This window comes from Mytilus californianus, unplaced genomic scaffold (genome assembly GCF_021869535.1).
Source record: "Mytilus californianus isolate M0D057914Y unplaced genomic scaffold, xbMytCali1.0.p SCAF_8, whole genome shotgun sequence".
Lineage (NCBI taxonomy): Eukaryota > Metazoa > Mollusca > Bivalvia > Mytilida > Mytilidae > Mytilus > Mytilus californianus.
This window is the reverse complement of record NW_026262734.1, coordinates 95,308,861-95,324,414: the sequence shown is the minus strand read 5'-3', so window position 1 is coordinate 95,324,414 and position 15,554 is coordinate 95,308,861. Positions and strand designations below refer to the sequence as shown.

General features: G+C 30.7%; 2 long non-coding RNA genes across 2 annotated transcripts in view; one reads left to right on the top strand and one right to left on the bottom strand.

The window, feature by feature from the left end:
* LOC127713072 (uncharacterized) overlaps nucleotides 1-15,554 on the bottom strand; it is a 261,787-nt gene that overhangs the window by 69,525 nt on the left and 176,708 nt on the right. The gene's annotated exons all lie outside the window — the stretch shown is intronic.
* LOC127713068 (uncharacterized) lies at nucleotides 8,251-11,448 on the top strand. Its single transcript, XR_007987445.1, has 3 exons — nucleotides 8,251-8,372; nucleotides 9,756-9,903; nucleotides 11,294-11,448. It is a non-coding gene; the product is annotated as an uncharacterized LOC127713068 (long non-coding RNA).

The window sequence follows — 15,554 nt, the reverse complement described above, 5'->3', positions numbered from 1 at the left end:
AAATATGTGCGACCTGAACCTTGGTCACAATTCCGAACGTTTTGAAATAGGAAAAGGTGGTAGCTCTTTGGGCCTCAAATTGACAAAAAATAGCATAAGGACCTAAGAGCTAGGGTTCCGCAGCAAGAAGAATGCTAGCATAACAGTTTGAATTATGCTACAGAATCAGTATAATATTATACACTAATCTAAGATTTGTGGTAAACGCTATTTTTTGACTTGTATTCTTAACTTGATGTCCATTGATCCTAATTGAATTCATGAATTATGTAATCTAAATACTATAAGCTGATATTTACATTAGTCTGGATAAATTGAATATTTAAAACATTGGTCAGGTCGAGTTTTTATTCTTATTTTTTTATTTGATAAAATGAATGATCCAATCTTAATGTTTCTATCAATTTGGAGCAAATCCTATTACATATAAATAGGTATATAGTCATTATTGCAGGTCGTGATAACGGTCAGGACACAGTCAATTTGCGTTGTCCAGGTCAAGTGTTTTACCCCCGAAAAATATTTTTCCGGATTCTTTTTGTAAAATCTTATTAATCAAAGATCAAAATTGACAATTTAAAGATTTTGTAAGTCAAATAACAAGGAAATTAGGACTTTTCATCGGTCAGGTCATTGTCTATGTTGGCCAGGTCATTGTTAACGTTGGTCGGGTCACGTTTTCACAACTTTTTTAATATATTTTTCGTCCTTTTTTCTTATATTTTGATGAAATAAAGGATGAAATCTTATTATATTCAAATTTGAATAAATCTTTAAAAAAATAAAAGGTTATTAGCTTCTTCTGTTCTTTATGGAATTTTTAAGTATATTGATATGGAAATTAAACCGCACTTTGCTAGAATACGAAGAAATATTGATGTCAACCGTTTAAAACGTTAATTATGTAATACAAATAGACAGGAAATACGAAAAAAAAAAACCATTTGAAAAACATAGAAAAAACCAAATTTTGATCTGCTAACCGATTTCCTGTAGTCATTGCCGTTGTAGGTCATGTTTTTGCTAACTTTTAATATTTCTATCTGTACTTTTCTTATATTAATGTATTTAATCAAGAAATCTTATGATAATTCAAATTTGAGACAAAAAGTTTAGTGTAACCCCTTATCACATTATTATAAACTTTATTGCAAAATTAAAAGCCCTAGCGAGTTAAAATGTAAACAAATATACACAAGAAACATTCAATACTGGAAAAAGTCCTTAACAAGTCAAGTTTGTACTAATAATATACTAGATAATTGACCAATGTGGACCTTATTTTCCCAATTCCACGGATTGCTTTGTATAGCCTACAACCACTACAAAAGTCCAAAAGTCTGAAAAGACCAGTTTTTGTCTCGATTTGCATGAACTTTTACTCGACAATCTCAAAAAGAATGAATTATGTCTTAATGACAAATTCTGACTTATATTAAATAAGTATGAAATGTACTCGACATATTCTCGACATTCTGAATACTGTCTAAAAATTTCTTGACAAATTCTCGACATTTAAATACTGTCTTAAAATTTCTCGACAGATTCTCGACATTCTTTTTTTTTCTCATTATGTCTCGACAGATTCTCGACATTCTTTTTTTCTTCATTATGTCTCGACACATTCTGAATATTATGAATTGTGTCTTAATTTTTCTTGCTATATTCTCGACATGCTAAAATCTGTCTTGAATGTACTAAACACTAGGTCTAAACTAGTTTTACCCATTGTTTAGTTAGAGTTATTCCCCTTAATGAATTAAATGCAGATTATTATCTGTGGAAGTGTAAGTGTAGATAATAATATGTAAATCTATTATAAACAGTTATTTTTTTGCATTTGTTTTCACCTGTCTGAGTTGAAAACCTCTTGTTCAGTGGTTGTTGTTTGTTGATGTTTTTCTCATTTTTAATATAGATTAGACACTTGGCTTTCCTGTTTGGATATTTTTACACTGAAAAATACATTTAACATGATCTAATAAAACTTTTCCAAATCTCCCTCGCCCTGTTTGTCCGAAATTTAAAACATTTCTTTACTAAAATCCTCAGTATAATAAATAAAACAAAACTCTAGGTATAGGTTTAGTTGCTCGCAGTAAGTTTTCTCTTTTTTAGCTAGCAATTTTAATAACATGATTATAAACCAACATATACATTAAAACAACAATATTCAAACAAATCAAAATACAAAATGTCCAATACATAAAAATGGACTGAAGTCATATTTGATATTGTAATCATACATTATTATGTGAACTGACTGTCTTAATTACTGCGAGCACTTTCTGTGAAATGAAACTCAAAAATTATATAATATAACTGAACCCCACCTTTTGAACTGCTAAAGTATTTCTTTGCATATATTACCCATATATATATTTACCCCAAAACAAGAACCAATTATACAACTACTCTCACTAACCAATTTTGAACTTATAAATACTATCACAATAACACAGGGAAAACCCCAATTCTCAACAAAAAGAAATTTAATTTTATCCTTTAAGATGACAAACAGTAAAGTGACAATTCAACATTCAAAACATATTTGCCTTTTAAAGTGGTACTAAAACGCTTAAATCATGTTTGTCTTATTCTAAAGTTCATATTAGACGTTTAAGAGTGCAAAAAACCTGATAAAATTCAGTTTTGAAATTATCGAGATATTTGCAAATTACTGTCAGTTTGTCATTTGAACACATGAACAATTTAGTAAAACACGCCACTACAACTCACTACTTATATCCAACAGAAGTGACACACAGTGGGACATATACATTAGATACAGATATGTGAACAGGTCAGTTCGCAAAGTGAAAGTACTATCGTAAAGGTGACAATTATCAACTGACATTGCATTTAGAATATTTATTGACGTTTATTAATTTGTTATAATCACATATGATATTAAACCATGGGAAAGCGTTGTGCAGTTGCAGGGTGCAGTAATTCCATCAAAACTGGACATTTCGTACACCTGTTTCCTAAAGTAGAACGACAACGTGTCTTATGGATACGTTTTGTAAAACTGACTCGTGTTGATTTTTCTGAGCCATCTAACAACTCTGCTATATGTAGTGTGTACTTCTCAGACGACTGTTACGAAGTTGACCAAATCAAATTCAAGGAGTTATTTGGTATATCCACAAGCAAGAGACTTTTACCAAATTCAGTGGCAAGTATTTACCCCAAAAGACCTGCAGACGTGCTCAACGAGGGATTTATTGCTGAACCTAAGAAGAAACTAAACATCTGTAGCTCTACAGAAAAGAGAAAGGGTCAAGGTAAGATTAAAGAACTTTTTCACAATTTTTGTTCATTTCTTGTATGTACATGTACTTGACATGGGAGCTTGAATATTTGTTTTGGCAAAAAGTTTTCATTTGGGTTTATAAAAATGTATGATACGCATGGTTTGCATTTCCCATTCTGCCCTTGTCAATTTTTTTTATGCACCGTTGGCGTTTTCACCATGTTTCTTCATAGGCTCTATAGGCCTATGTCCCCCCAATGAAACTAGTATACATGTATATACCAAACATGTATAAAGTTAAGCATGGACTTTTTACAAATCCCACTTCTAAGTAACCTTATACATACACATGTAATATTTATGAGATATCTTTCAAAATAATTTTTAGTGTTTAGATTTATAACATTCTATATGTAGAATTTAATGACATAGTAAAGTCCACAGTGGACAGTGTATATATTACATCTCAGACTATTATACTAATATTTCCAGATTACATGCCAATATTTTTCATACACCCTCCAAATTTATTTCATTATGGTTTATATCAAGCAAGTAATACTAGCATACATGTAAAGAGAGATGAAATAACATTTTTAACAGTTGAAAAAGTTACAAAATTACAATGTAGTATATAAATCTGAAACCGTCATACTGATTGTAACCCCCTCAGCATAAAATTTCTATATTTTGAGATAGAACTGATGAAGTATTCTATAATTTAGATATAATTTGTCCCAAACGCAGTACACCACTCCGTAAAAATTTCATTTAGGATGTGAAGATCAATTTTCTCTTTCAAATTAATTTTGTGATCTGGCCTAACTAAGAATATATCATAGATTCTTTACTATGGTAACTATGCTGTATGGTTAATTGTCACACTGCATGATAGTGTAGGAATTACACATCTGTTTGTTATAAATTTTGTCAATGTATGAGGATCTGGGTGGGTTACACAGGCAATTTTTTCCAACGTGTGTTTAACGTTTGTGCTCATTACGTGAAAACTACGTTATTTCCACGTGTGTATCACACCGTTTAAACGTTTATATCACATGTATTTGACACACACAAGATTCTCACGTGATAATCACGTTTTAATCTGCTCACGTGATATTCACGTTTAAACGTAACGTTATTTTCACATGTAAATTTTTTAACGTGATATTAACGTGTAAATATTGTGTTAATTTCACACGTAAATTTTTAAACGTGATTTTAACGTGTAAATATTGTGTTAATTTCACATTTAGATTTTTTCACATTATTTTAACGTCTATATTTTCACATGATTGTGATGTGAATTTCATATTGATATCACATGAATAACATATGTACATGTAAGTGCAAGTTATTTTTGCAATGGCTAATTAGAAATATACATTGTGCTTTGTTATGCTCTAAATGAGTCTTCTTTAATTTCCTGTTCTATTAAATTATAAAATCTTCCTTTACTTCAAGTTGACAATGGTTTTCTTTAGAATCACAAGAGGTATATTCCGTAACAATTCTTTTTAAAAGAAATAAAACTCATTTCATGTTCTGATATCTTCTTCTCACAGTCTTGTTGTTATAATGATTTACTGCTGCAGACACTTATTTCCTCTTTTTATTCATAGAAGATGTATCACTCTGTCAATTTTCCCGGCAAACACAAGAAAAGTAGTAAGAACAAAGAAATTATAATAATAGCTTATTAATTTTGTAGTTGAATTCTACTGGTACTGAACATGCTCTAAATAGAAAATGCAAAACTACATCATATGAATGTTTTAGTTTATGATTATTTTATTCGAACAATTGACTTAAATAGGATCAGACACAAGTTTTACATCTGTATACAATAGGATAATAATATTATATTAAATTGAGTATGCATAAATTGTGCGCCTGTCCCAAGTGACTGACAGTGACCTATAGTTGTTAATGTCTGTATCATTTGGTCTCTTGGAGAGAGTGTCTCATTGGCAATCTTACCACATCCTATTTATTTTACATTTGTATTGACACTTACAATGTATATTGAAGTCTTTTGTTTTAACCAAAAGATGCCTCTACTGGTTTTGTTGTTTGTTCGGGTGCTGATTCACTGAAATATAGACGCCATTTCTTTTCATTTATTTATCTCAATCGTTTGACCGTTACAGCCAAGTTAATCAAGTATAAAATAAGTATATAATACCTGCTGCTTTTACTTCTTCTCCTTATTGAAAAAGTACATTTCCTTTGTTAATTTCTTTTTTTCCCAATGAGCTCCTCAACAATTTTCTCTGTTCATTAACTAAGAACTTGGGAACTTGCTGTATCCCTAAAAACATATCAAATTATTCAATTGATGGAAAAAAATCTTTCATTTTTATAATGGTATTATTTATTACACAATAGAAATATTACTCTTAAATATTTGTTTACATGTAGCTTATAATTAAGTTTGTAGTAATGTCATAAATGTGTAAGCTAAACATAAAATAAAAGATAGCTGTTCAAAGCTGACTGACATGATATCATCAATTAGATTTAACCCCCTGAAGTACAAATTAAGGAGAAATTACAACTGAAAATATCGTTTAACAAGAGAAGAGAATTATCCTGTCATCAAGACAAAGATTGAAGAATCCAACTAAATCCCACATCCCCACTTTTTCACCCCAATATGAAAAATCCCCCTTTTTTTTAACCTCGATATCCCACAACCCAAAAGGTGTCATTCCCCTAATGTTCACCTGTACTAATATCAGAGACAGATTTAATGCGCAGCCCCCCCCCCCCCCCCTTTTGTGGGCTTAACCTTAGGCAGTCAATGCCCCCTTTTGTTGGCTTAACCTTAGGCAGTCAATGCCCCCCTTTTGTGGGATTCACCTTAGACAATCAATGCCATCCCCCACCCCCTTTTATTAAAATTTATGTCATTTATGGATCCACCACTGAATATGGAAAAAGAGTTCATAAATCGGTTTGAGTTGTGTCTTATCGAATTTGTGTTAAGGTTATTTAAATAAAATATATGTTTTAACTAAACTTTAGTGTAGCCTTAGGGTAAAAAAAATCAGAAAAAAAACTGTAATTTTATCGAACTTACCTGCACTGCATATTTTTAAAGTCACAAGTACACAGTACAGTAGACCCGAGACAGAACTTTTATTTACTTCTACAGTTCCGTCATTGTACACAGACTCTCAGTCTGTCAGTTTCATATGGACTGTTATAACATTGACAAGGAGATTGCTTGTCAAAAATAACCGCGGGAAATACCGCACACCTTGAAAAATTTCGGAATCGGTGTGTAACCCAGAAGCGGAATCAATTTATTAACATTGTTTTGTTATCCAGCTGGTAGCTTGATATAATTTAAATATTTAATTTAATTAATTATTTGAATATTTAAACATGAAATACAATCGGTAAATTCAGTTTAAATGAGAATTGATGTGCTTCGTCTCTCAGAGAATTGTCCCGTACGGTTCAAAGACAGAAACGAGCGTCTCAGACGACACATTTGGACGACACCAATTTTGACACCACAGTAGTGACAATGGAAAGTAATGCAGCTACTCTTGAAGATATAACAGGTATATTTTATTTCACAACCCCGTTATGAAGGTATGTGTACAATAGTTAATTAAAACGTACCATTCCCTGAACAAATACAGTCTTCACGAAACACTTGACTGCCTGAAATTGGAAAAACCTGTCATAAACTTTTAAATTCCTTTAAATTTAAATCATTTAGGGCCTATGGTTTGTGACTAGTGAGTCCTTTTTCATTAAAATTTTACTGTCCTGACAACATTTATACATGCCTGGGCCGTATGATTTTTATGAGTTAATCATGAAGACCAAATGATCACACTAATACTAATAGTAATACCCAACTTTTGAAAGAAATTACCACAGGCACAGGCACTAGCATTTTGTATATAATTTAATCTCTGTAAAAAATAAATATCTTCTTTTAAGTTTTAAACTGAATTTTACTGTGCGTATTGCTGTGTGTTTCTTTATTCTATTTTGGCTAGAGGTATAGGGGGAGGGGTGAGATCTCACAAAACATGTTTAACCCCACCGCATTTTTTTGCCTCTCCTAAGTCAGGAGCCTCTTACCTTTGTTAGTCTTGTATGTTTTTAAATTTTAGTTCATTTATATGTTTTGGAGTTAAGTGTGACGTCCATTTTCACTGAATTACTCAATTAGTACACATTATTATGGAGGGGCCAGCTGAGGCCCACCTCGGGGTGCGGGATTTTCTGGCTTCGTTAAAGACCCATTGATGGCCTTCGGCTGTTATCTGCTCTTTGTTGGGTTGTTGTCTCTTTGACATATTCCCCATTTCCATTCTCAATTTTACTCAGACTGACTCAGAGACATCATATATAATGTCTCTGATTTACTTCACTAGTATAAAAGAGAACTAAAGTTAGTATTTATAGATAAATTATTTTATATTTATATATCTATTCAAAATAAAATTATGAAAAGAAAAGTAGAGATTATTGGGGTTTTTTTTTAATGTCAGAATATCATGGATAAAGCCAGAGGATTCTGAATATCTGGCAAAAACTCAAAAACATGAGGAACGAACATCCTTAGACATAAATATATGTGGGTTTTGATTTTTACAAGACTTCAATAAATAAATAGGGGCTTTTTAACATTCAGCTGCAGGTACTGAGGACCTACATGTATCGATCACTTACACTTATCTGTCTGGAGTGGTATATAAACTTCACATGTCTCATAGACATACACCACATAACTCATTTTATTTCACCAGTTAAATATATGTCAAGATTGTTCATGATCATAGAATGACACTTGAGTTAATTATCAGGCAATTACCTTTCATTGTTCCACTTATTAATATTTACCACACAATTTTGGTAGTTCACTGTAATGTTCCCAATTTAAAGTTTGACAGACTATGACAATAACTGTATGTGTAAAAAAAATACTTAAAATTTATGCATTTCTTTTTTCTATATGACATATAATAAGCAGGGCATGAACGAAGTATGGAGGATCTGTTTGAAAATTCCAGACATGAGAAAGAAAATGACAGGGAGAGATGTCCAGTTCAACGTTACCAGGACAATTCAGCAAAGTTCCAACAGATATGTATGCATTATTTCCATTCTATGAAATGTAATGCATTTAACAAAACAGTGTGCTTTAAAAAGAACAACATGCCTTTTGGCTTGCAGCATATGTGCAGAGGAAGAATAGATATAATTTGTTGTACATTAATGCTACATATGATATTTAAGTAACTTTGCAGAACAAAATGTTCTGAATGTTAGCATTAAATATTTGCCACTGGACAACTGAAGGACGTTATGTAATGCATACAAAAATTGATAAGTCAAATGTAAAAGGTGATAAGAATCGAAGAATCATTTAAATGTGTAACTATATATACGGTACACATATATATACAAATGTACCTAAGAAGTGACTAAACAACATGAACAAAAGATATATCTTGGAGCTATTCAGGAATTATCTAACAGGGTCTTTTTTTACACCAACCACCCGTAATATAAAAATTTATTTTACTTAATGAAGTATGTTTCTAAAGAAATTCTAAGGAAATTACAACCACCCCAATATAATATGACTACTTGGCATGACATCAGATGCAACTCATTCATTTGTCATTGTTACCTTTAAAAAAATAAAAATAAAAAATGACTTATAAAATCATGTCTGATTCTACAACATTTCATTTTATACTTTAAACAAATTTGATATGAATTTGGAGGGCTTGTAATCGTGCAGCCTATCGCAGCTGTTTATTAAATTTTTAACACACTGTACAATTAGATTGCATAATTGGAATCATTATACCAAAAAAACTACTGTTAATGCTAATAATAAAAAAAAAAAAAAACTAATGGACATTTATTGATTCATTGATGTCTTTATTTTCTCATAATTGAGATATTGAATGATTAATGTTTAGCGCCACTTTTAACACTATGGTGCTATTTTGTGGCATCCAGTTTTTATTGATGGAGGAAGCTGGAGAGAACCATGACCTTTGGTAGGAAAACTGACAATCCTAGTCAATTAAGATTTGGAGTTAAGTTCACTTGCCACATGCGGGATTTGAACTCACAACCTTAGTGTTGACTGGCTAGTGATACAGAAGTTCAACTACTTAGACTACTCGTCCAAGTTGGCCCCATATAATCGAGATATAATACATATATATATACAAAATTAATTAAATATCACACAACAAAAGGAATGTAAAATAAAGAAAGAAAAAAAGAAAGTTTTATACATACACACAAAGAAATATTTAAGTCACTCAGCATAAAATCCCTATGCAATGATGTTAATCTTTAATGATAACATGTTACATGTATATACTGTTCATATTATTAACATTACTAAAGATGATTATGTGACATTTGTTTGTCAGTCAGTAGAAGGAGGCATAATATGTGGACTAAAGTTCATGTTCATGTACATTTATTTGAATATTTATTTTTCCAGAAAAAATCTGAATTTGAGGCAAATATATACTGTCATGTATATATATAAGATGGATAAAGGACATGATACTTTAGCAGTGCTTCAGAGAATCACATTTGGCTACAGAAGTTTGTAGTATTTTGGTTGTAATCAAGTTATTAAGCTGAAGGTAATTTAATAGTTAAACAAGAAATGTTTCCTATTCAAGTATACTAAAATAAAGTTTGATGTTTAGGTCAGAATATGATAAAGTTCTTTTTATACGCCCGTTTACGGGACGTATTATGGTATACCGTTGTCCGTCTTTCCGTCCGTCCGTCTGTCGTCAACATGTCGGACATTAACTCAAAAACGCTTTAACCAATTTGCATAAAACTTTGGTGAATTGATTATATCTATTGATGTAAGCTCCCTTTAGAATTTTATAAATTTTATTTGTTTATAGTCTGACAACAGATTTACTAAGTATTGCGCAACAGCATAGTGTATTGCACAACAGCAAGAAATCTTTAATTGAATATAAATTCAATTCATATAACCAATTTCAAGTTCTTTGACTACATTTATTTAGAAACCTATAATATGTCAAATATTTAATTACAATCCAAATTCAGACCTGTATCAAGCTTGAATATTGTTTCCATTTTTGCCCCAACTGTTCAGGGTTGGACCTCTGCGGGCGTATCCAGCTGCGCTCAGCGAAGCAGTTTATTTTTTTTGTCTCCCTTTCGATTTACTTACGTATTTTCTGGCTTTTTTTGTTTGTAAAGTACTGGTAAAAGTCAAAATTTGTTTGGTAAAGCACCATTTAAGTTCAGAACATGTTGTATATAGTATATTAATAATTTAGATAAAATAAAAATAAAAAATACAATTATTTTATCTATCTACCCTATCTTTCTGCCAGGAGACAGCAAATAAGTGTATACATTTTTTGGCTTTATTGTTCAAAAATGATGTTACAAAACATAACCAAATATTGATTAAATCCTTCATACTGCAGGTTATCTCTATACTTGCATGCCTGAAATTAAGATTATAATCTCATCAAACATTACTTTTCAAGTAGATAATAATATATTGTCAATTATATTATAATAATTGAATATTAGAGTTTCAGTAATTCATATATTGTCTTATTGACAGCTCATTCAAATTAAAATATAAAGTTATGAGGGTCCGGTAATTGTAGATTTGACCATGTTGACAGAAACAATAGCTTAAAAGATTTTGACATAAAAATTGAACAGTAATCTGAAACTGATGCTCAGAACCTTGAGGAATATCTAGAATTTCATTTTGTTTATAAAAACTGTATACTATACTTTTTGATAGCCCTTAGTAAAACATTTTCTTGGCTTATTTTCATTTTATGAACTATTTGAGTATTTCTTAATTCATTGACCCAGATTTAAATAGAAGGCTCAAAGGATTGAGATCTAAAAAAAATCTTTTAAGACTTCCAGATGTATGTATGCCTTTCTTCTCGTTATTGCTTTGTTTGATCCTGTTCCTAAGCACATATTGACATAATGATGTTATTTTTTTTTAATTTACAGCTTCATAGTAAAACAGATCTAGGCTACACCTTCACTATTCAAGTCAGACTTTAAAAGGAAGCCTTTTTTGTTGATAGCTGAACATATAAGTAAATACATTAATATCTTATTTGTATATTGTACAAATTAAACAAAGGAAGAATAATTAAGAAATAATTCGCCTTTTTCAGAATTTAAAGGATTATGGGTAATCTTATTGTTCGTACACCAAAATGAAAATAACATTACCTCATTGGTTGAATTTCTATTGTTTAGAACTTTTTAAACCAATCACAACGTTTTGGTGTACGCTTTCGAAAATATTACCCAGAACAGAATGCATTTATTTAGATTATGAAAGGGCGAATTAAACTGGTGATAATAGAAATATTAAAATGAGGAGATGAGGTATGATATTGCCAATGAGACAACTATCCACCAAAGTTCAGTGAAAGTGGATGTAAGCAATAATGGGCAACCATAGAGCCTTTAACAATGAGAAAAATCCATAATGTATAGTCCGCTATATTTAAAGTTCAGTCTTTGGTTAAAGTTTTTTTTTATTTATCAATATATGAAACCTTCATCATGGATTATCATGTTGATGCAATTAAATGACATTTGAATAGTAGATTTTAATAATCGAGAGGGGTAGAAGATACCAATGGGATATATTCAAACTCAAAGGTCGATTTACAAACTGACAAACGCCATAAAACAAAACAAAAAACGACTAAAAGACAAGCAACTGCATACACAATGTAGAAAACTAAAGACTGAGCACCACAACGGCACTAAAAATCTTGGTGATCTCAGATAATGCAGAAGGGTTAGCTAATCCTGCTCCACATGTGAAACCTATCGTGTTATTCCAAAAAAATATCTTTGCCAAGTTATACTAAGTCATTAGGCATCAGGCAACTAGCAGATTGGTTATTGACTCTTAATCTAAAACTAAGATATCACCATATTCATCAACCATCAGTAATGTAAATTTTTAACCATTAATCAATAAATCTTGACCTAATGTGAAGTTTTGAAATTTGCAAATTTTTAATGAAAAGGATAGACAAGACAGTACCAGTAAAAACAACACAGACATTGAAAAATTTAGAAACATAAAGAACAAAATTTTGTCTTCTCTTTTTCATTATTTTTGTCTTGCCTTGAAAAAGCTAGATCTAGGGGTGCTGTTTCAACAATGTATAAGTTTGTGATTAGGTCATTTTAAGGGAAATTGAGATATAATGAATATATATATATATATATATATATATATATACAAAATTTATTAGATATCACACAACAACAATGAAATACTAAAGTCACTTAGCATATAAGTTTGTGTTTAGATGTAAGAAGATGTGGTATGAGTGCCAATGAGAAAAATCTCCATGAAAGTCACAATTTGTAAAAGTAAACCATTATAGGTCAAAGTATGGTCTTTAACACAGAGCCTTGGCTCACACCGAACAGCAATCTATAAAGGGCCCCAAAAATGTTTGTCAGTTTAAGGGGAACCTTTAGTGATGGGCCAATGATATTTGGTATTCAGTTGTATTAGTATTGGCACATCACATTTCCATGGAGATTATTTGGCCCTGTACATTCAGTCATGTTTTTTTTATGCCCCCGCAACTGAAAGTTGGGGGGCATATTGTTTTACCCCTGTCCGTCCGTCCGTCCGTCCCATTATGGGTATATAGTTAATCCGCATAACTCCTCCTACAGTTTGAATCCTAGGAAGTTTTCACTTTGCTGTCTGTTTGTACATATATTGAAGGTGTGCATGTGGTTAGGGTTTTGATTTTTATTAATATTTGCTCTTTTGGGAGAAAGTTGAACTTTGTCAATTTTTGGAGTATTAACTTTCATAAGAGGAGCATTTCCAGATAACTCCTCCTACAGTTTGAATGCTAGGAATTTTTCACTTTTCTGGCTACATTGAAGGTGTGCATGTGGTCAGGGTTTTGATTTTGATTTTGATTTTTTTATAATGAGTTTTCTTTATTGTAACAAATAGACTAGCACAACATGTATGAACAAAGGTATACAGAATGACATATTCACACAAAGGAAGTATTAAATAATTAAAAAATTAGGGTTGTAAACTATAGATATATTGAGAATTTTATCACATTGTTGTTTACAAAGCAAAAGCAACACTCATATTAGAAGTAGTATAAAGCTTTCATTATGTATGCTTAAATAAGATAATATTATAACAGTAAATAAAATTCTTTTTTTTATCCTTTCAGATGAAGAAACTTTCAAAAGAGTGGAGCATTTAGAAGACGGAACAATCAAATATTATTTGCTACTATTTCAGTAACTTTTCAAATGTTAACTGTTTAGAATATTCTTAAATATATATATAATTGAATTTAATGTGGAAAGTGTTTTGTTTTTTTTTAACATTTGGTAACATATGCCTCTGTTAGGGACAATTTTTTAATCATAAGCTGATTATTTTTAGATTTGTCATGGTAAACCTGCAAGGGACACAACTCTTGTAGAATGAACATTGTAAAATAGCTAGTCTGTATTGAATTGTTGTTTGGTATACATTTGGTTTTGCATTATTTGTTGTGCAATTTCGAATTCGACTTCTTTTCAAACATTGTATAAATTTAAAATGTAGCTGACTTTGACATTGGTATTCATACTTTTAGATTTTTTATGAATTGTTAAACAAACGCGATTATAAAGCAAGAATTTCAAACAAACAAAAAAAGAAATACTAACAGGAAGATTCGAAAGGTTTCAAACATGTAGAAATAGTCTCATGGTTTAAATAAGATTTGGATTTATATATATATATATATATATATATATAAGTTTTAATGGATGCTAAACATCCAGCCACAAATATTACATACATATTCAGGATGATAACAGGTTAATAAAACATGCATATGAGGTAACTGATAATCAATATAAGACAATTTATTGATGTATAACTCACTTTTACAGTACTTTTACCATAAAGAACCAGAGAAACATCTTCAAATAGAGATGACCAAGAACAAAAAATGATATGTCAATGAGTGCAACAAAGACAATATTTCATTTTTCCTAGTGGCTGCTTCACATAAAAGTCTTGTTGTATTATCACGTTTATATCACGTGGCTTTATATTAAACGTGAATATCACGTTGTATTATCACGTTGATATTATGTGGATTTATATACAACGTGAATATCACGTGTGACGAACGTTTATTTCACGTTGTGCTCACAACGTGAATATTACGTTTCTGCTCGTTTCACGTTGTACTCACGTGGTGTGGGCAACGTGAAAATCACATGATTCCCATGTTAAAATCACGTTGGAAAAAATTGCCTGTGTATAAGAATGTACAGTATAGAGAATAATGGACAAAAAGTGTATTTCATAGGGCAAACAATTATAACAAAATAGAGAAATATAGGCAAAAAATATAAAGAATAGAGTATGAGGGGAAACATATATATAAAGAATAGAAAAGTATACATGTACAAAGAATAGAGAATAATGGGAAACATATATATATACAGAATAGAGAATAGAGAGAAACATATATAAAGAATAATGAAACATGTATAAAGAATGGAGAATAAATAGAGAAATATATATAAAAAGAATAGAGAATTAATAGAAACATATATAAATACAAATGTAATAAAGGATAAATAGAAACATATATAATAACAGAGAATAATGGGAAACATAAACATGTATATAAAGAATAGAGAATATCTAAGCATAGAAAGGAGCAAAATGAAACAAATTCCTATTTTCAAAAGCTTCTTTGTGCATTTGTGCATATATATATATATATATATATATATATAGAAATTTGTTTTGCATGCACATGTATAAAATTTGCTGTTTTTATCCAACGCAATCAATAAGGTTTGAATATATACAAGTCTAAATTGAAAACAACGTTCAAACCTATGATTGCGTTGGATAAAAACCGTAATTTTTATACGTCTGCATGCAAAACAAAAGTCTTGGTATCACAGGCAATTTTTTCCAACGTGATTTTAACATGGGAATCATGTGATTTTCACGTTGCCCACACCACGTGAGTACAACGTGAAACGAGCAGAAACGTCATATTCACGTTGTGAGCACAACGTGAAATAAACGTTCGTCACACGTGATATTCACGTTGTATATAAATCCACATAATATCAACGTGATAATACAACGTGATATTCACGTTTAATATAAAGCCACGTGATATAAACGTGATAATACAACAAGACTTTTATGTGAAGCAGCCACTAGGAAAAA